Below are 23365 nucleotides of genomic sequence, written 5' to 3' on the forward strand. Positions count from 1 at the left end.
ATATACATAAGTTTCAAGTTAAATGATAAGATAATATTTTAAATAAATTTGAAAATCAACACCAATCAACAGTTCACAACTTTTCCTCAGAAAAAATATCTCAGTTCAATAAACCTATCTTAAGTGTCATTTATTTAAGTCATAATCACAAACTTCCAATAAAAATTAAAATAACCCTGTGCTATGTAATCATTGAAACAGTTTTTGTTTTCATTCAAAGTTCCAATTCTAGATTTTGTTATACAGAGTCTTTCACGACATTGACCAGTTCTGTTTGTAGAGCCATCCTTTCCTGTTGTTTCCTCTCTACATCTTCGGTCGATTTGGTTATAAGCTGGGTAATATCTGATGTTGAAAATCGAACTGAAATTAAAAAAAAAGAATCAAATGGTATGACCATGCACATTAAAGTCACCTGCTTTTATACGGCTGTTATGAAATTTCCCAATAAATTTATGTTCAAAGCTTACATTGTCACCTAACATACAGTATGTACATTCAAACATGGAAGATAGTTAACATTTTCTCGTACATGTAAGACTGGTAGTGTAATAGGCAAGAGGTATGTACAATATAGTGATGAATTAACAAATTAAATAGCTATTTTTTTTCAAAGTATGATTTCAATCAATTTTCTCAATGAAATTTGATAAAACTATTAAAGCAGAGAATAAGATATTTATCCAGCCTGCATGCATGAATATATTATGCCAAAAGCAAATTAATCAGAAGAACTTGATGCATCCTAAAACCACCTGTTGTATGATTTGATTGATTGTTGTTGTTGAACAGTGATACACCCATTTGAAGATTTGATAATGGCACTTAATTTTGAATGCTTATTTATAGGTTTTGTATATACATTCTTCTGAAACTAGAAAAGGGCTTCAGAATAAACTGTATGAAACTGCTACAATTTCTTTAGTTGCTTCAAATGTTAAAGTATTTACAAATTGTAGAACTTTTAGATATCTTTAACTAGCGAAAAAAAACATTACCCGCATTCAAAATCCATTTTTGCAGCTGGATGCAATTTAAACTCCCATGTTTTACGGCACCATATAAAGTATCTTGGTGTTGGTTCAGGGAATGTATAGTTGTATGCAAGTTCTGTGAAGTACCATTCGTTTTTTTAATTGCCTTCCTGTCACCTGAAGACGTTCCCTAAATCCCATTATGACAGGAAGTCGTGTACAAGCAGTGGTGAAGTCCTAACCATAAATATTTGGCATCTGGGTCATAGAATTTTAACGCATCTGCAATAGATAATAATTTAAACACAAAGTTTATTTTAAGCATGATTAGGACACATTTGAAACAATTTTGTAAGCTTTTTTTAATTTATGAGACTACTGTTCAGACCATATAATGCAGGTTCATGTTTGACATGTTTCACTGATGCCTGGATAATACGGTATTGTATATATTCATTGATTGTTGTTTGCATAATAAAGTGGCAAATATTTCATGCATTTTCAGAACGATATTTTAGAAACAAATGCAAAAAAATTGTGCAAAGTCTTCAGATAAATTGAATGCTAGTTAGTACCTTTTCATTCTTCTTTGACCACTTTTTTTATGATTCATCATCTGAATTAAGATTGATTGTTGTTCCTGGTCGATCTGCTTCTAAAAATAGATGCATAGTTCACTGTGTGTTCTAGCTCACAAATGTGATTTTTATTGTTTGTCTTTTGTTTGCCCATAATTTACGATGAATAAGGAAGTACTCAAAATTATTTCTTATTGGATAAATCCATGTATAAATGCAAAAATATGTTAATTTGTATTTGCATACATATATAACACTCGTGTATGTTTGACGTCACATCTTAATATCTTTAACTTTGCAAAGTTTGTCTGTATTAATGTTTGTATTTAATCTATACACACTTTTGTAGTCTAGACTTGGGACCATTTAAGCTTTACATATTAAATTAATACCTTGTTCAAGACTGTTTCTTGCCCACTACGTGTCTTTTGGTTGTTTTTGTAGGTGGGTTACTGTCTGATTGAAGTATACCATCCTATATTCATTTAAAAATAATTTTAGTCCTGTTTTAGGGTTGTTTAAGAGAGAAAATGGTTGAGGATTCATATTTTTTTGTTATTAAAGGGGAGGTAATTTATTCAACGTCTCGATTAAAAATGCACAGCTTAAAAGTAAATAGTGAGTTACCTGTACTCGGAGGTTTCTCTTGGTGTCATAGATGTGCCTGAAGTGTTTGACTCTGGTGTCAAAAATGTGCCTGAAATGCTTCCTTAGTGCTTGACGTGTATGACTCTGGTGTCAAAGATGTGCCTGAAGTTTTAGATTGTTGTGTCCGTGGTGTACCTGAAATAATTGGTTCTGCTGTCCACGATGGGAATGTAGAAATTGACACTGGTATCAAAGATGTGCCTGAAGTGCTGGAGGATAGACATTTTGGTAGTGGCTTTGAAAATTGACTACTAGTGTCTTATTGTTCCTTCCATTTGCCATGTTTAGCCTGCTGAATGATCTTGTTGAACAAGGTTGTGTCTGTTGAGAGAAAAAAAACTTGTATACATACCAAAGGTTGTAAGTGTTTAAATAAAATGTAAGATCACCCTTTTTAAAGTTTATTGTAGCACTTTTATGACCTAGCATATAAAAATATTAACGAAAGTTTATACTGCAAGTTGAAGAACTAATATTTCATTTGACTGCAATAGTAGGTGAACATATAAATAATATATATAAAAAAAAACCAACAACAAATGATAGTAGAATTTCTTTTGATGCAGTGGTTTTGTTTTATATTTGTGACTATGATATTCATATTATACTGTGTAGCAAATTCTTTTAATTTTTTGGCGTTGTCAATTATATATCTTCATAAATGCTTAAAAACCTTTGGCATGGATCTTTTTGGCTATTTCATTGTCTGCAAAGACAGTGATTGTTTATATATATATATATATATCTTTATTTCTCAACAAACCAAATTACAATTGGTATAGAGATACACAACAATAAATATTACATAATGCATATGTACATATATACAAACGTTATATGGAAGCAAAGACGGTGATTGTTTCTCCATCAACAATTAATTCAACTTCTTCTTTTCCTTCTCAAAAAATAAAGAATCTTGTACTGTAAATTTATTTCTCTTTAATTTGAGCTATGAAAAAGCACCCTAATTAATTAATCAATTAATATTAATTGACTTGTACTGATGCTCAATGTCGTCAATCATGCGGAAGGAGATACCGGGAGTATTTTTAGCGTATTATGAGTAGAGAAAAGATGAAGAACTATTTGCTTTTACACCTTATCCCTATTTGTCCGCTATAACTAGACATCACAGACGTTCCCGTAAAAATTGTGACGTCACTAGATAAAACTTCTGTCGCCAAATAGGAAAATTGTTTTTGAACGACGTAACTACTTCGAGTATTGCACACAAATAACTATAAGAGATCTATCACAGCTTATTAAAAAATCCGGCATCACAGGCACACCGACGAAGGAAAATCAAGTACTAGCATTCATAAATTGCTATTAAAAATCCATGCTTGCTTAACTCTTTAAATTATTGATCGCTTCAAATTCGTTTGATTTGAAGTCAAAATTTTAAATCATTACATTTCTTTTCGGTCCTATGTTTAACATAACGGTTTTCAATATTTAAATTAGATAAGGTAATACCCATTGAATTCCTTTCTGCACGGACGATCTCGGCGGTCAGTATATAAAGAAAATTTAAGGCGCGCTTGACTAATGGCAATTCAACGTTCGTTACAAGATAGTTACGACACAGAAGTTAGTTTTGGTACACTATTTCCCACCCATCAACCCCAAATAACCTTTTATATATTACCTTCTCAGTTCGTATCGACTTGTTATGGTGAATTTTGATGCATTTATGTATGTCTGATTGTAGATATGTTAAATATGTTATATTAAATGCGATCATGTAGCGAACGCACAACCCTATATACTGTGTTTGGTTTTTTCTACGATATTTAGTTAAGAAAAATTTTATTTTCGGTGGAGTAAAACGATTTAGAAAAATAACTATATTTGTTTAAAACTTTCAAATTGAAAATAACTTTTAACAATATTTTAATCAGAGTCGAAATAAAACTTTTAATTTATGTTAGAAATATTGAACTTGTAAACTTTTTTTGCAAATGTCTATTGTCTGCCACAAACATCAGAAGAACTAAAAAAAAAAGTATATCAGTAATGAGGAGAGTAATAGTTAAAGCGACATTGTGTTAATGTTAAACTTTTAAGAGATGCTACCCAAGGGGATACACAATGAGGATACCCACTGACGTCATCATTAAGTATTTATGAGACTAATCAATTAATTTCTTGGAGGATAACCTCATCATAAAGTGTTTTATTGATTACGGCTTATCAATTGGCGTTATTGATTAATGATGTACAGATGTTTCTCATATTATTTTATATATCGGTGCATGCACAGCTAAAACACAAAAGGCAAAGGAACAGCGCTTTTATTTCTATTCTTCATCTCAAAGTTACAGTGAGACCTTCAACACGGATCAAAAACTCTCCCCTCATTGCAAGTTTCAGACGGCGCCTTGCACCGGTTTGAGCGAAAATCTTTGCAAACTGACGACCACACCACAACTACATAGTGTATCATTATGCAAATGTGACCACGGAGTTATCTAGTGTGATTTATTGATCACCATTCCAGCGGAGGAGACGACTTCAAATTTTCGAGAACATTAAATTGAAATATGTTACTCCCTCTTTTTGTATGCAATAACGTTTAAGTCACTTTCACTGAAGTACCCAGATTACAAGATTAGGCAGTTCTGCTTGTAACAATTGTGTAGAGTTGCGAGCATCTAGGACCACCGCCCTAATCTTCCACAACGGAGTTGATCTTACGGTGTCGGTGACTGAAACGTCTCAGGGAAGCTCTGGTTGACCTCCATATGAGAAATATTCCCCCTTTTAATCTCATATAGTCGAGCATGCGCACGCCGTCGATCCCAGAGCCGATGCAAATAATTACCAAACATAACACTTATTATTTGATTATAACTCATATAATTAAGAAACATAATACTGTAAATTTTTCATGTCACATCTTATTATTGTAATGCGGCGTTCCATACATTTAAATCGCATACAATCTGGCGCGATTCACCTTAGGACTGACGAATCCCTATTACTACTAGGGCGTGTTTAACGACCTTGACTACATGTACCTTTAATTTTCGTCGCTTCTATATTTTCATAAAATATGGAAAATCCCTAATAAAATATCTGATTTTGGTAGTTTCGAATCCGGCAATTTTAACACTATCTTTTAATTACCCCCTGTTTTGGTGGGGTTCGTGTTGTTAAGTCTTTGGTTTTCTATGTTGTGTTTTGTATACTGTTGTTTGTATTTTCGTCGTTTTTCGTTTTTCTGCCATGCCATTGACACTTTGTTTTCGACTTATGAGTTTGAATATCCTTTGGTATTTTTAGCCTCTCTTTTACGATGAGTTTATCCTCCAAAGCAATTAGTTGATTAAAATTAAGATTAATTAGTCACATAATATCTAATGATGACGTCACATGGTTGACGCGACCTAACGCAAGAAAAATTATGGTCAGGAATTTTGACAGGTTTATTATCTCCCGTTATTTCCCCCTAGCAGTAGTTGGCGTCTCTAGATCATTGTGAGAATTTGCTATACTATAAAAATAAGGAGATGTGGTATGATTGCCAATCAGACAACTATCCACCCAAGTTCAAATGAAGTGGATGTAAGCAAGGCAACCGTACGGCCTTCAACAATGAGCGGAAAAACCCATACCGTATAGTCGGCTATAAAATGGCCCGGCATGAAAAATATGAAACAATTCAATTGAGAAAACTAACGGCCTAATTTATAACAAAACAATCTAAGAAAAACAAATATGACAGACATGAACCAACGACAACCTCTGAACTACAGGCTCCTGACGTTGCCAGTCACATCAAAAAATGTGAGCGCTCAACCCTCCCCTAACCTTGGACAGCGGTGTAACAGGACAACATAAGAACAAACTATAAAAATCAGTTGAAAAAGGCTTAACTCATCAGATCGATACAAAGCAGAAAAACATCAAACAAAAACACAGACCGGACGTGGCAGGGTATTTATCCCTCCCTCATCCCTAACTTAGTATGGCATGAGACATTTTACTTGTACGACCATTTAACACTTCTTAAAATCCAATCATTTACGATGTGGTATATCGTATTACATAAAGCATGAAATGTTATAGACTTCTACAATGAAATATATTTTGTCTGTGCACAATAACAGTTATATAAAATTGATCGAGTGGGGGCACGCACAGTGGCAAATTAGATGCATGATGCCTAAGAGATACCTTCTTCTCTACTACACGGTACATTGAGTCGGCTTTTTATCGAGGCTAGTACGCTACCAAGCTTCATATACAATATGCATGCGTCTTATTTATATGTGCATGCATTCCTAGGCATTTGTCAGTACTCGCCAAGAAATTCGGTGGTTACCTGGTAATTCCAATATAGCTGGTTGCAATTGAATTGTCAAATATATTGAAATATCAACGTAGGTGACATTTATATTTTATGATTAGTAAATGTTTGTGTAAATTGAATTGTAATCAAGGTATTATGTTCGGAGCCATTAGTGCCACAGGCTATTTTGGACAAATTTTAGTGTCTGAAATTTAATGAGTAAGTAAAGTGTGTTAATTATTTAAAAATCATTATGTTGGACAAAATTCTACTAAAAATAATAATTTTACTATTGAAGTCTTGACATTAAGAAATATGTTTCCAAAAGGTGTACAGTGGTCACTGCCATTAAACTACTTATGCCTGTAATGTTCCATTTAAATTGGCCCTATAAAAATGTAAAGGACTAGCACTCAGTATTATTGATATATATACCATATCTACACCATAAGGTGTCATCTTGTTTGATCTGGTATCAATCCAGCCTTTTTAAAACACAATTTTGTTTTATGTTTAAATGACATTTAAATTACTGAGTCCCCTTCCCGCATCGGCTGCATATTAATATATTTTAGACTTTTATGTTTTATAGTGACAGTGGTGTTCAGTTCGGAGTAAAATGTGAATGCCAGTGATATAGTACTTTTTTTGTAATCTAGACAAATCATTTTGGATCCGATTTGACCAATCCGACAGTCAACATGATCTTATAACAAAATGGCACATTTTTTCCGAGAGCAATAAGAATGGAATTTGGATAAATGTTCCTTCGACAGTAACGTAACAATACAGTTTTTCACACGATAATGCATTTTCTTAGTTTTTATTCATTTTGTTACTTTTTCTCGCAAGAACCTATGGCAGTTATTTTCCTGATATACTTATGGAATTTCTTCTTTTTTGGGTGGGCTAAGTATATCTAAATCCTACTTTTCAGTCAAGGAATAACTATGGCTCACCATTCCACGTTAAATGTAAATCTTTTATAGGTGTTTTATCATCTTAAGTATTATTATCAATTTTTTTTCGCAATAAAGCTCTATTGATTGGATGTCAGTCTGTAGACTTTTGCACAAGGAAATTTAACAGATTTAACTTGCGGATTTTATCATTTGTAATAAAATAACAACTCAGAGGAAACCAATTTTTAGATTTCTAAACTCAAACAAACGATCCTTAAATAAAACAATTTAATTTTTTTCCTCATTTTTGTTGAGCCTGCGATTAACAGCAAAAGTAGGCGAGACACTGGGTTCCGCGGAACCCTTACGATTTTTTTATATAGATTAGACCGTTGGTTTTCCCGTTTGAATGGTTTTACACTTGTAATTTTTGGGGCCCTTTATAGCTTGCTGTTTGGTGTGAGCCAATGCTCCGTGTTGAAGACCGAACTTTGATCTATAATGGTTTACTTTTATAAATTTTGACTTGGATGGAGAGTTGTCTCATTGGCACTCATACCACATCTTCTTATATCTATTTACATTTCAATACTCGATTAAGATCTTGACATTTATAGCATAGACACCCCTCTTTTTTGAAGACCGTATGTCTATTGCGTGAGTGCATGCGTTTGTACGTGCGGATTCATACTCAAGATTGATTTGACTTTAAAATCAAAGAGGTAGTGCCAATATAAACAGTATGACAGCAATGGAGTGCTTACAGTATCACAGGGAAGGAATTTCAGTACATTTTAAAACAGGAAAAAGGGTAATTATAGTATGAAAAGAAAGACGGTATTAACAAAATAACAGGAAAGGGGATACACGCAGTATACCAGGAAAGGGGGTACACGCAGGATGATAGGAAAGGAGGTACACGCAGGATGATAGGAAAGGAGAGGGGTACTTAAAGAAAAACAGTATGACAGAAAAGGGGATATTTACAGAATGAATAGAGGTACTTGCAGTAGGACAGGGAATGAAAGAGTTACTTACAATATGTGAAGAAAGGTGATACTTACAGGTGGATCGGAGTAGGGAGGGAAACTTGCAGTATCACAGGGAAGGGAATACTTACAGTATCACAGAGAAAAAGAGGGATTCTGAAAGTATCACAGGGAAGGGCAGGAATAACAGAAAGACTGGAACGGGGATTCTTAAAGTATGTCAGGTACGGGGAGGGGTACTTACAGTATCAAAGGGAAGGATACTGACAGTATCACATGGAATGGACAGGAATAACAATCTGTCAAGAATGGGGATTCTGACAGTATGAAAGGAAAATGGATACTTACAGTATGACAGGAAAGGGGATACTTACAGTATGACAGGAAAGGGGATACTTACAGTATGACAGGAAAGGGGAGGGCTATTTACAATAGCAAAGAGAAGGCGATGGATACTACAGTATCACAGGGAAGGCGATGGATACTGACAGTATCACAGGGAATTGGGTGTTAACAGATTGACATGAAAGGGGTTACGTACTGCATGATAAAAAAGGGGATATTTACAGTATGATAGGAAAGGGGATACTTACAGTAGAACAGGGAAGGGGAAGGATACACAGTATCACAGGGCAGTGGAGGGATACTTACAACTATCACAGGGAATGGGGTATTAACGTTACAGTTTAACAGAAAAGGGGATACTAACAGCATGAAAGGAAAGGGGATACTTACAGTATGACAGGAACGGAGAGGGGTACTTACAGTATGAAAAGGAAGGGGAGAGCTACTGACTTACAGTATCACAGGGAAGGGGAGGGATACTGACTTGCAGTATCATAGGGAAGGGGATGGATACTACAGTATCACAGGGAAGGCGATGGATACTGACAGTATCACAGGGAATTGGGTGTTAACAGATTGACATGAAAGGGGTTACGTACTGCATGATAAAAAAGGGGATATTTACAGTATGATAGGAAAGGGGATACTTACAGTAGAACAGGGAAGGGGAAGGATACACAGTATCACAGGGCAGTGGAGGGATACTTACAACTATCACAGGGAATGGGGTATTAACGTTACAGTTTAACAGAAAAGGGGATACTAACAGCATGAAAGGAAAGGGGATACTTACAGTATGACAGGAACGGAGAGGGGTACTTACAGTATGAAAAGGTAGGGGAGAGATACTGACTTACAGTATCACAGGGAAGGGGAGGGATACTGACTTGCAGTATCATAGGGAAGGGGATGGATACTGACAGTATCACAGGGAATGGGGTATTAGCAGTTTGACAGGATTGATTGATTGATTGGTGTTTAACGCCACTTTCAGCACTATTGCGCTAGTTCGTGGCGGTCAGTTTTTTTTTCTTGACGGAGGAAACTGGAGTACCCGGAGATAACCACCGACCTTCGGTAAGAAAACTGACAATCAGTCAATTAAGATTGGTGTCGGATTCGAACTAACAACCTCGGTGTTGACAAGCTAGTCATTCAGTAGTTCGACTACTAAGATCACTCGTCCACCGAGGCCCCGTCAGTTTGACAGGAAAGGGGATACTTACAGTTTGACAGGAAAGGGGATACTCACAGTATGAAAGGGGAGGGGAGGGATACTTACGGTATCACAGGGAAGGGCAGGGATACTTACAGTATTACAGGGAATTGGAGGAATAACAGAATGACTGGAAAAGGATACTTACAGCATGTCAGGAAATGAAAGGGGATACTTACAGTATGTCAGGAAAAGGGAGGGGTGATAAAACAATGACGGGAAATAGGATACTTGTAATATCACAGGGAAGGGGTATCAACATTATCACAGGAAAAGAGATACTAGCAGTATGAAAGAAAAGGGGATGGATACTTACAGTATCACAAAGAAGGGGATGGATAGTTACAGTATCACAGGGAAGGGAAGGGATACTTACAGTATCACAGGGAATAGGGTATTAACAGCTTGACAGGAAAGGAGATACTTTCAGCATGACAGGAAAGGGAATACTTACAGTATGTCAGCAACTGGAAAGGATACTTACAGTATGTCAAAAACGGGAGTGGATACTTACAGTATCACAAGGAAGGAATCACAAAAATACTAGAGAGGGATACTTACAATATGTCAGGAAAGGGGAGGTGGTAATTACAGAATAACAGGAAAGGGGAAGGGTAATTAAAGAATGATAGGAAATTGGATATTTACAATATCACAGGAAGAAGGTATTAACAATATGACAAGAAAGGAGATACTATTTAAACAGTATGACAGGAAAGGGGATGGATACTTACAGTATCACAGGGAAGGGGAGGGATACTTACAGTATCACAGGGAGGGGAAGGGATACATACAGAATGACAGGAAAGAGGATACTTACAGTATGTCAGGAAAGGGGAGGGATAGCAACACAATGACAGGAAATGTGATACTTGCATTATCACAGAGAAGGGAGTATTAACACTTTGACAGGAAAGGAGATAATAACAGTATGACAGAAAAGGGGATGGATACCTACTGTATCACAGGGAAGGGGAGGGATACTTACAGTATCATATGGAATAGGGTGTTAACAGTTTGACAGGAAAAGGGATACTTACAGTATGACAGGAAAGGGAATACTTACAGTATGAATGGAAAGGGACACTGACTTACAGTATCACAGGGAAGGGGAGGGATACTAACAATATCACAGGGAATGGAGTATTAACAGTTTGACAGGATTGTTGGATTGATTGATTGGTGTTTAACGCCACTTTCAGCACTATTGCGCTATTTCGTTGAGGTCTGTAATTTTTTGTTGGAGGAAGACGGAGTGCCCGGAGAAAACCATCGACTTTCGGTAGGAAAACTGACAATGCTAGTCGATTCAGATTGGAGACGAATGCACCTGTCACGTGCCGGATTCGAACTCACAAACTCAGTGTTGACAGGCTAGTGATTCAGTAGTTCGACTCCTAAGACAACTCGGTCACCGAGGCCCCGCCAGTTTGACAGGAAAGGGGATACCTACAGTATGACAGGAAAGGATATACTTACAGTAAGAGAGGAAAGGGAATTCTTACAGAAACAACAGGGAGGTGAGTGATACTTACAGTTTCACAAGGAAGGGCAGGGATACTAACAGAATGACAGGGGATAGGACAGAATGATATGAAACGGATACTAACAGTATGTCAGGAAAGGTGAGGGGTTATAAAACAATGATAGGAAATGTGATACTTGCAATATCACAGGGAAGGGTATATTAACAATATGACATGAAAGGAGATACTAACAGTTTGACAAAAAAGGGAATGGATACTTACAGTATCGCAGGGAAGGAAAGGGATACTTACAGTATCACAGGGAATAGGGAACTAACAGTTTGACGGGAAAGGGGATACTTACAGCATGACAGGAAAGGGGATATTTACACTATGGCAGGAACAGGGAGGGGTACTTACAGTATGAAAGGGAAGGGGAGGGATACTGACTTACAGTATTACAAGGAAGGGGAAGGACACTGACTTACAGTATCACAGGGAAGGGGAGGGATACTGACTTACAGTATCACGGGGAAGGGGAGGGATACTGACTGGCTTACAGTATCACAGTGAAGGGGAGGGATACTGACTTACAGTATCACGGGGAAGGGGAGGGATACTGAATTACAGTATCACGGCAAAGGGGAGGGATACTGAATTACAGTATCACAGGGAGGGGAGGGATACTGACTTACAGTATCACGGGGAAGGGGATACTGACTTACAGTATCACGGGGAAGGGGAGGGATACTGACTTACAGTATCACGGGGAAGGGAAGGGATACTGACTTACAGTATCACGGGGAAGTGGAGGGATACTGAATTACAGTATCACGGGGAAATGGAGGGATACTAAATTACAGTATCACGGCGAAGGGGAGGGATACTGAATTACAGTATCACAGGGAGGGGAGGAATACTGACTTACAGTATCACGGGGAAGTGGATACTGACTTACAATATCACGGGGAAGGGGAGGGATACTGACTAACATTATCACGGGGAAGGGGAGGGATACTGACTTACAGTATCACGGGGAAGTGGAGGGAAACTGAATTACAGTATCACGGCGAAGGGGAGGGATACTGAATTACAGTATCACAGGGAGGGGAGGGATACTGACTTACGGTATCACAGGGAAGGGGAGGGATACTAACTTACAGTATCACGGGGAAGGGGAAGGGGATACTGACTTACAGTATCACGGGGAAAGGGAGGGATACTGACTTACAGTATCACGTGGAAGGGGAGGGAAACTGACTTATAGTATCACAAGGAAGGGGAGGGATACTGACTTACAGTATCACGGGGAAGGGGAAGGGGATACTGACTTACAGTATTACGAGGAAAGGGAGGGATACTGACTTACAGTATCACAGGGAAGGGGAGGGATACTGACTTACATTATCACGGGGAAGGGGAGGAAAACTGACAGTATCACAGGGAATGGGGTATTAACGGTTTGACAGAATTGATTGATTGGTTTTTAATGCTACTTTCAGCACTATTGCGCTATTTCGTGGTGGTCAGTTTTCAATATCACAAGGAAGGGTATATTAACAATATGACATGAAAGGAGATACTAACAGTTTGACAAAAAAGGAAATAGATACTTACAGTAACGCAGGGAAGGGAAGGGATACTTACAGTATCACAGGGAATAGGGAACTAACAGTTTGACGGGAAAGGGGATACTTACAGCATGACAGGAAAGGGGATACTTACACTATGTCAAGAACAGGGAGGGGTACTTACAGTATGAATGGGAAGGGGATGGATACTGACTTACAGTATCACAAGGAAGGGGAAGGACACTGACTCTCAGTATCACAGGGAAGGGGAGGGATACTGACTTACAGTATCACGGGGAAGGGGAGGGATACTGACTTACAGTATCACGGGTAAGGGGAGGGATACTGAATTACAGTATCACGGCGAATGGGAGGGATACTGAATTACAGTATCACAGGGAGGGGAGGGATACTGACTTACAGTATCACGGGGAAGGGGAAGGGGATACTGACTTACAGTATCACGGGGAAGGGGAGGGATACTGACTTCCAGTATTACGGGGAAGGGGAGGGATACCGACTTACAGTATCACGGGGAAGGGGAGGGAAAATGACTTACAGTATCACAGGGAAGGGGGGATACTGACTTACAGTATCACGGGGAAGGGGAAGGGGATACTGACTTACAATATCACGAGGAAAGGGAGGGATACTGACTTACAGTATCACAGGGAAGGGGAGTGATACTGACTTACATTGACACGGGGAAGGGGAGGGATACTGACAGTATCACAGGGAATGGGGTATTAACGGTTTGACAGAATTGATTGGTTGGTTTTTAATGCTTATTTCAGCACTATTGCGCTATTTCGTGGTGGTCAGTTTTCTGTAGAAAAAGCCGTAGTGCCCGGAGATAACCACTGACCGTCGGCAGGAAAAACTGACAATCCTAGTCAATTAAGATTGGAGTCGAACGCACTTGCAACGTTCCGGATTCGAACTCATCACCTTAGTGTTGACAGACTTATGATACAGTAGTTTGACTACTTAGACCACTCGGTCACCAAGGCCCCGTCAGTTTGATGGAAAGGGGATACTATTAGTGTGACAGGAAAGGGGATACTTACAGTATGAAAGGGGAGGGGAGGGATACTTACAGTATCACAGGGGAAGGCAGTGATACTTACCGTATCACAGGGGATTGGAGGAATAACAGAATGACAGGAAACGGATACAAACAGTATATCAGGAAAGGGGAGGAATAATAAAACAATGACAGGAAATGGAATACTTGCAATATCTCAGGAAAGAGGGTATTAACACTATGACAGGAAAGGAGATACTAACAGTTTGACAGGAAAAGGGATGGATACTTACAGTATCACGGGGAAGGGGAGGGATACTTACAGTCCCACATGAAATAGGGTATTAATAGTTTGATAGGAAAGGGGATACTTACATTATGTCAGGAACGGAGAGGGGTAGTTACCGTATGAAAGGGAAAGGGGGGATACTGAATTACAGTATCACATGGAATGGGGTAGTAACGGTTTGACAGAATTGATTGGTTGGTTTTTAACGCCACTTTTAGACGGCCAGTTTTTTTCTGTGGAAGAAGCCGTAGTGCCCGGAGATAACCACTGACCTTTGGCCGGATTCGAACTCATCACCTCAGTGTTGACAGACTAGTGTTACAGTAGTTCGACTACTTAGACCACTCGGCCACCGAGACCCCGTCAGTTTGATGGAAAGGGGATACTTTTATTATGACAGGAACGGGGATACTTAAAGTATGAAAGGGGAGAGGAGGGATACTTACAGTATCACAGGTAATTGGAGAAATAAGAGAATGACTGGAGAGGGGTAATTACAGTGTCAGGAAAGGGGAGGAGGGGTAATTATAGAATGACAGGAAAGGAAATGTGTAATTACAGAATGACAGGAAATGGGATATTTACAATATCACAGGGAAGAGTGTATTACCACTATGAAAGGAAAGGAGATACTAACAGTATGACAGGAGAGGGGATGGATACTTACAGTATGATAAGAAAGGGGATACTTATTAAAATAACCGGAAAGGGGATACTTGCAGTATGACCGGAAAGAGGATACTTACAGTATGATTTGAAAGCGGGTACTTACAGTATCACAGGGAAGTGGAGGGATACTAACAGTAAGATAGGATAGGGGAGGGATACTTACAGTATCAGAGAATAGGAGGGATACTTACAGTATGATACGAAAGGGGATACTTATTAAAATGACTGGAAAGGGGATACTTACAGTATGACCGGAAAGAGGTTACTTACAGTATGATTTGAAAGCGGGTACTTACACAGGGAAGTGGAGGGATACTAACAGTAAGATAGGATAAGGGAGGGATACTTACAGTATCAGAGAATAGGAGGGATACTTACAGTATGATAGAAAAGTGGATACTTACAGTATGAGCGGAAAGGGGATAATTGCAGTATGACTGGAAAGTGGGTACTTACAGTATGACAGTAAATGGTGTACCTACAGTATGACAGTAAATGGTGTACCTACAGTATGACAGGAAATGGTGTACCTACAGTATGACAGGAAATTGTGTACCTACAGTATGACAGGAAATGGTGTACCTACAGTATGACAGTAAATGGTGTACCTACAGTATGACAGTAAATGATGTACCAACAGTATGACAGTAAATGGTGTACCTACAGTATGACAGGAAATGGTGTACCTACAGTGAGACAGGAAATGGTGTACCTACGGTATGACAGTAAAAGGTGTACCTACAGTATGACAATAAATGGTGTACCTATGGTATGACAGGAAATTGTGTACCTACAGTATGACAGGAAATGGTGTACCTATGGTATGTGTTATTAAGTAATTCAGTATAAGTCAACCAAACTCAAACATTAAAATCTAGATAAGTTCTCAATTTTCTAAAGCATACAATGCATTTGAATCTTATTCAATTAGGGTTCAGCCATGCCTTAAACTTTTACAAGTGCATCAGTTCTCGTTTGTAATGTAACAAAACCATATTTTTCAATACCTTATGATGAACCTTAAGAAGCTTTATTCCTTTCATCACGAATTAACGCAAAAGAAATGTGCCACCTATATGATCCTATATCTTCATTTCGATAAATTATAGCTTCCGTTTTTAAATACTACGAAATTGAAAAAAAAAATGTTTTCAAACATCACTGTAACCTTATAATTGATCTATTGGTTGTTCATTTTAATGCCTATTCCACTAGACTATCAAGGGGCAACATAAATCAATATTTCACTTAATAAATTATATATATAGCTTTAGCATGCCTAGTTTTACTGTAAAATTAGAAAAGATGTTTTCAAAGCATGTAAAACGCCTATCTATGGGTTATATTATTCTGTCCTACAAACGTGAGAGAAGTATACACATAGTGATCTCAATATACTTTACTTACATAAAACAGCAGCTACCATACTTTTCATTCTGAAGTCAAGCGCCTTTTAAAATAACATTTTTTATGTTTAACTGGCATATAAACGGTCAAGTTCCCTGTCCGTGTTACCTATATTTATAAACTCAAGATTTGGTTAATGTCAGGCACAAATTGCACAAATATTACAGCTATAATATAAGTGAGTAGATTTTACAAAACACCAAACTTATTTTATTTAGCACATGTTTACAACTCCTCGTACGTCCAATCAAATTGCTGGAGTTAACCTACTAAGTTTCACAGTACATACGTTTACCGTGTAATTAGTAACTATGCATGAATGACCACAAGGTTAAGATTTCATTGTATTGTAATCATGATTTTTAAAACAAAAAAAAAGCCACTGGCTATTTTAGAATAAAATAGTGTGTCCCAAATTAAAGAAATAACGTACTGATAGTTTTCTCAATTACTTTATATCCCTTTCTATTAAAATCCTAGCTTGGTTTTAAAAAGTATTTTTGAAGAGACAAGTTACTATCATTCAAATAGAGAATAAAAGTATGGTTTTTAATACCTTGATCAGGTCCTGATCAGAACAAAAATAACTGACAGAATTGTGATCTCCTCTAAAATGCTTTTGTACAGATTCGGTGTTATTGAATTTTAATTTTCATTATGTCACGTTTATAGGAACTATGAAGTCTGGCTTATATGAATCTAGGTATTTGTCGGTGGGAAAAGAAGCACAGTTGGTTCCGATAGTTCTGTTGAAAACCACGTCAGTAAATAATCTAATGTAATCAATTATAATGACAAATATTGGAAAAATAAAACTGTCTGTCAAAATGGTTCAACATTATGATCAGTATCCGAAAAATCAAGCTTAAAAGTAAACAGTTTTTACAAAACTACAAAAAGCAGATTGCTCTTCGAAATGTCAGAGAAATAAAAATGTAAACAAACTTGTTTTTTTCAAATTTGAAATGCATAAACTACTTTTCTCTTAAAAAGATATCGTTGAATATTACTGTTTAAAATAGTTTAAAGTTATTTTGATTTAGTTTAATCAAAAACTTTGCAAAAACGGTAATATTTGTAAAAATTTGATATTTCGAATCGTGAAAGATCGGGAACCGCATTTTGATGATCGTGAAAAGGATCGTAAAAGATCTGTTGTCGCTTATTCGTTATTGCAAAAAATCAACGAAAACGATCAAATCTTTCTTTAAACAAATGATAATTTATATTTGTAATTGGTATATCAAAAGATTGGATTTGTATGACTTATTCCGCTTCACTTTTGTTTGTGAATAGGGCTATGATGGTTCAATGCCATTGGATTATTTGATAATATCACACCGACTAGTTTTCTTCTTACAATATAAGTCCAACTGTCCGTCCTGCATAATTTTTATATCGTTTAAAAAGTTAAGATTGTCTCATCTGAATTCCATTAATTTTTATGCACAGTCATATCTGTAAAACGAAGATCCTTGTTGATTTTTGTAAAAATTGGGAAAAAGTTTGTTTAAAAAAAACAGCAGGAAAACAACTCCCATCTTCCTGACTTGGGACAGGCATTTTCCTAAGAAAATGGTAGTTTAAATCTGGTTTTCTAGCTAGCTAATACGCCCACTTGTATGACAGTTGTTAAATTTTCCGTAATATTGTCAAATTGGGTAAGGAACCCACACAGACATAATTGTTTAACGTGGCTATATCTGGGATCCAGCAGCCAAAATGAGAATACAGTCAGTATAGTAAAGCATAATTACGGAGCCCTAAAGTGTCATGTAGATATAAATATTTTCGTTTGCCGCGGAGATTTAATCTGGTGCGCACCAGTTTGAAAAATCGTGCGCACGACTTTCAAACTTGTGCGCCTGACTTTCAAACTTGCGCGGAAGACTTTCAAAATAGTGCGCACGACTATCAAACTCGTGCTCATGGCTTTCAAAAGTGGTGTGCACGACTTTCAAGAACTGGTGCGCACGAGCGACTTTCAAACTTGTGCGTATGACTTTCAAACTGGCGCGCACGACTTTCAAAATGGTGCGCACAACTTTCAAGCTCGTGCTCACGACTTTCAAAAATGGTGCCCACGACTTTCAAAAATGGTGCCCACGACTCTCAAAATGATGCACACTAGTTTGAAAGTCGTGCGCACCAGTTTTCAAATGTCGTCCGCACGAGATTAAAAGTCGTGTGCACGAGTTTCAAATTCGTGCGCACGATTTTTCAAGCTAGTGCGCACCAGATTAAATCTCCGGCAAACGAAAATATTATTATTTACTTGAAACTTAAGGGGCTCCTTACACAATGACATATACACGTTCCCGATAAAATACAAAAAAAAAAGTAAATATAAATACAAGGGTATACAAAATGAAACAACACTATAAAAACCGAATCGCATCTCTGGACCAACCCACATAAGGAACGCCAAAAGCCAAAAACCTTAAAGCTGGATGCACATATACCGAACCACGTCAAGAGGCATACGATCAAATGGAACATATTAGTACAAAGACAAATACATTGAAAACTGTTAAGTAGATAAAATGCTACATAGAGTCAGCACAGAGATGTTCTTTCACAAAACTCTAGCTCATTATTTTTTTACAAACTCTGAATAGCAGCTGCAAGCTCCTGAAAATCGTATGAGTTGAGAAATGTATACTCCATTCGCGGATGAAGTTGGTAAATCGCTGATAAGGTGAGAAAAGTTGATAATTTCAATATCATCTCGTTTGTCATAGACTCTGGTATTGAGATGACCGCTGTAGTCAAATTCGGGATATATGTCTAAAAAATAAGGCCGAGGAAGCTGTATGACTATTAATTGGACCCAATTAGAAACGTTTGTATTGTTAATGGAAAAAACATCTTCAATACACCTGTATGGAAAATGAAATATTATAGCTTCTTTGATCTAACCCTTACGAAAGTAAAAACGTACACATTAAGACATTTCCAAAGGAAGACCACCAGACCCCCTCTCGCTTCACTCATTTGTGGATGAATAACGCATTATATATACAAAGATATTTCCTTTTCGACAATTTACGCTCCTGAAGGTCTTATTATCTTGGATACCTAGTTACATATAGCATTGCCTCTTAAATGAAAAAAGGTCTAAATATGGGTAAATATATATTTACCCATATTTATAAACAAGTCTAAATTGAAAACAACGTTCAAACCTATGATTGCGTTGGATAAAAACCGCAATAAGTGTGCATGCAAAACAAATTTCTGGGTAGAGGGGTCTAAATACAGCACAAACAACATTTTCCAAAAGACCAAAAAAGTGAAAAAGTATATTTTAACAAAACGCATTTGACTAGCAGGTCGAACAACAGATGTTCTTAAACCCTGCTGACTGCCATGGCGATTGCCAAATAAACGGATTACCAGCTGTAGCAAAATGGATCTTTATTATTAATTTATTACCAAACAGAAAACAATAAACTTGCGGAAAAGATGGTATACCGCAAACATAAGGTGCAAAAATTGGTACACCATATCCGGATTTCGACAATTAATGTCTTTACAGTGATGTTATGAATCGAAACGGTATTTGGAAAGCAATTTATTTTACCTCAATTTAGGATTGACTCTTGAATTTTGAAGAGTCGAAATAGGAGGAACAGATTATATAAACCCAAAGGCAAATATAATACAAGCCCAAACGAAAAAATATAAACAAGTCTAAATTGAAAACAACGTTCAAACCTATGATTGCGTTGGATAAAAACCGCAATTTTTATACGTGTGCATTTTACCCATATTTATGTATATATATATCACAAAAAAATAAAAAATAAAGCATCAATTTACGTTCTAAGTAAGTAATTACACGCTTCAATCATTACAAGTATATCAATTGGTAAAATACATGCTGTTTTCTGATCATTAAGTCTGGTCACGCCTTGTCTTTCACGATCAAAATAATGCGTTGAATGATCTTTCACGATCAATTTTGATTAAAAATCAACAAAAATATACTTTTTCAAAAATAATATGAACTTTTTCAAGTAATAACATACTTTTATTTTACTGGACTATCTGACACAATATAAAGGATTTAGTTTCAAATATATCATGATATATTAAAATGTGACCATTGTAGACACAAAACGTGATTTTTTCTTAATGATTCTCACATGATTGTGTGTCGCCTTTTGTGTTTTCTTAAAAAGTACTGCATTTTTTCTTTAACTTAGTGCACAGTATTATTAAGGAAGTTGAATCATTTTGACAGGCATAATTTTTTTCTCTGATTTGTTCAACCTTTTGAAAATACAGCAGATTTTTCACAGATCTTGAAGTAGAATTACACTTAATTGCAATCACGATCCGATACCAGATCTTTCACGATCCGATCGCAATGCTTGACCACCATTAGTTATTCTTTCACAATCATTTCTCTCGATATATCGAATGACATCCTTGTATATACTGTACACCAGGAAAAAAGTATCGCACCACGCTGATTTTTCTCACAAACCAAAACATTATAACATATGATATTATTCATGGCCCCGCGTAAACATATATGAAATACCCCATTTTTCAAACTAATTAAAATATCGATCAATCGTAACTCCCTCATATGAGTATAACTAAATCAGAAATATATATTTTAGTTAGATTGTCCTTTTTGTTATTCACAAGACCAAAGGAATAAAACTAAAGTAAAAAGGTTAAAAAAAAAATAACGAATCCCATTAACTACAGTGTTGAAATACCAGAGGATGTTCTGGGTTTTAAAAATGAACAATGTTTAATTTGGATGTTTACACGAAGAAAAGTTCTTAAGTACAGTTCGTTTTGTTTGGAAAACGAGAATATGTGTGAGTGGTTTCAATAAACCCACACGACAATGTCCAATACTGAGTGAAACCACCGTTCACTCGAATCACCGATGCTAACCATCGTTGTAAATAAAATTCACACAGGAACAAGTGTGCTATTGAAGGGTCGCAATTGGTGCCCGAAGGAATACATACGACCTGCCGATAAACTTTCTTGCTAAAACGTACATACAGCTTTCAAACTATGAAAAGTGATAATCGAGAAAACCGTTTCTTATGTGAAGTAGCGATATTTTATTTTGGTAAACGAGATGCATTGTGGAAAAATCGCACAGTACAAACTTCGGTATAACTTTCCATGCATAATTCTATGTCAATGTTGTATTTATACGAGAAAATATGCATAAAGATAAAATGAAACTTATTTCCACGATCTATAATTTTGAAGTTATACAAATAATATACCAATAATGTAACGAAGGCAGTGGAATACACTTTAAATGTGTTCGATCGCATATTAAACCATAAGCATGTGAAATAGATTGTTAATTCTATATTTTATTACATGCATGCGATATTTTTTTAGTTTTGTTATTATGAAAATTAATATTGCTATATTTTTCTCATAGAAATGCGATATTTTTTTTCATATCGAAACAATTATTATATGATACAATGCATTCCATAAAAAAACTAGAAACACCATGCAGCGTTTTTTTTTTATGACAGGTTAGATGGAATAGGCAAATTACGATAACTAACACTAAAGTTTCGTACATGATATCAAATAAGGAAATGGGGTATGATGGCTAATGAGACAACTATCCATCGAAGTCCAAATGATTTAAGCAATTATAGGTCAACGTACAGCCTTCAACAATGATTGGTTGATTGATGGGTGTTCAACGCCACTTTCAGCATTATTGGCTGTTTCGCGGCAGTCAATTTTTATTGGTGGAGGAAGCCGGAAACAACTGCCGACCTTCGGTAGGAAAACTGACAATCCTAGTCAATTAAGATTGAAGTCGAATGAACCCGTCACGTGCGGGGTTCCAGTTCACTACTTCAGTGATGACAGGCTAGTCATGCAGTGTTTGAACTACTTAGACCACTCCACCACCGAAGCCCCCCTTAACCAATGAGCAGACTCCATACCTTATACAGTCAACTATGAAAGAACCTGACATGACAAAATTCAAACATTTGAAACAAACGAAAAGGATGCACAAGCTGAAATGTATTGCCTCTTTTTCTAACCATGATTGATTTTATGTTGATAGTCGTAAAGATTAAGTTTTACTGTACGCATCACATACATTTAACATTATCAATGATCCACAAAAATGAGGTCAAGGTCAGATAAACTAAGCCAGACAGACATGTACACCCTACAATCAAGCTATACACCAAATGCAGTTGACCCTGCTGCTTATAGTATCTTAGAAGTCGACCTAATTACTGAAACTGAAATTTGACCAAGGACAAATGATACTTGCCAGATAGACATGTACACCTTACAATCATTCCATTCACCAAATATAGTTGATTTTCTGCTTACAGTATCTGAGAAACGTACCTAATCATGTAACTTCAACCTTGATCACTGATCTATGGAATTGGGTTTAGTTCAGGTGAACCCTGTCTGATGGACATGTAGACCTTGCAAGGAACCCATTTACCACATATAGTTATCCTATTACTTATAATAAGTAAGAAATTTACATGACAAAAGAACTTCATTTTTTTCAGGCACTCACTGAACCATTAAAATGTGGTCAAGGACAGCTGACTTATGACAGACAGAAACTACGAAACATAAGTCATCTGTATAGAAGGTATGAAGCCTCTCGGTCTTTTACCTTATGAAATATAAAGCGGAATACAAATAGTTTACGCCACCACCACTGAATTGTAATCCCTATCTTGCATTCTGCTACATTCGTCACAAGCAAGACAATTAAACAACCGCCTCATTTATGAAAAATCAAGAAAAACAGATATAACAGACAGACAGCACCATCAACAACCACTTCATTACAGGCTCCCAACAAGTCAGAAACATACAGAATATGGCATGGTGAAACATGTTTGTGAGCGCTCAACCCTACAAAATGTATTTAATGTTAAGTCAATAAGACAATCAACCAATAGCCAATAACAACTACTAAATAAATCATGTTCTCCCACAATGTAG

The 23365-nt window shown here is 36.7% G+C and overlaps 1 long non-coding RNA gene across 1 annotated transcript; it reads right to left on the reverse strand.

The window, feature by feature from the left end:
* Window positions 1–221: 221 nt before the first annotated feature.
* LOC127721018 (uncharacterized) lies at window positions 222–2662 on the reverse strand. The gene is made up of 4 exons (XR_007991036.1): window positions 2180–2662; window positions 1550–1629; window positions 999–1256; window positions 222–363 (listed from the first exon to the last, which is right to left on the reverse strand). It is a non-coding gene; the product is annotated as an uncharacterized LOC127721018 (long non-coding RNA).
* Between the last annotated feature and the right edge of the window lie 20703 nt (window positions 2663–23365).

The sequence above is a fragment of the Mytilus californianus genome, unplaced genomic scaffold (genome assembly GCF_021869535.1).
Source record: "Mytilus californianus isolate M0D057914Y unplaced genomic scaffold, xbMytCali1.0.p SCAF_11, whole genome shotgun sequence".
Classification (NCBI taxonomy): Eukaryota; Metazoa; Mollusca; class Bivalvia; order Mytilida; family Mytilidae; genus Mytilus; species Mytilus californianus.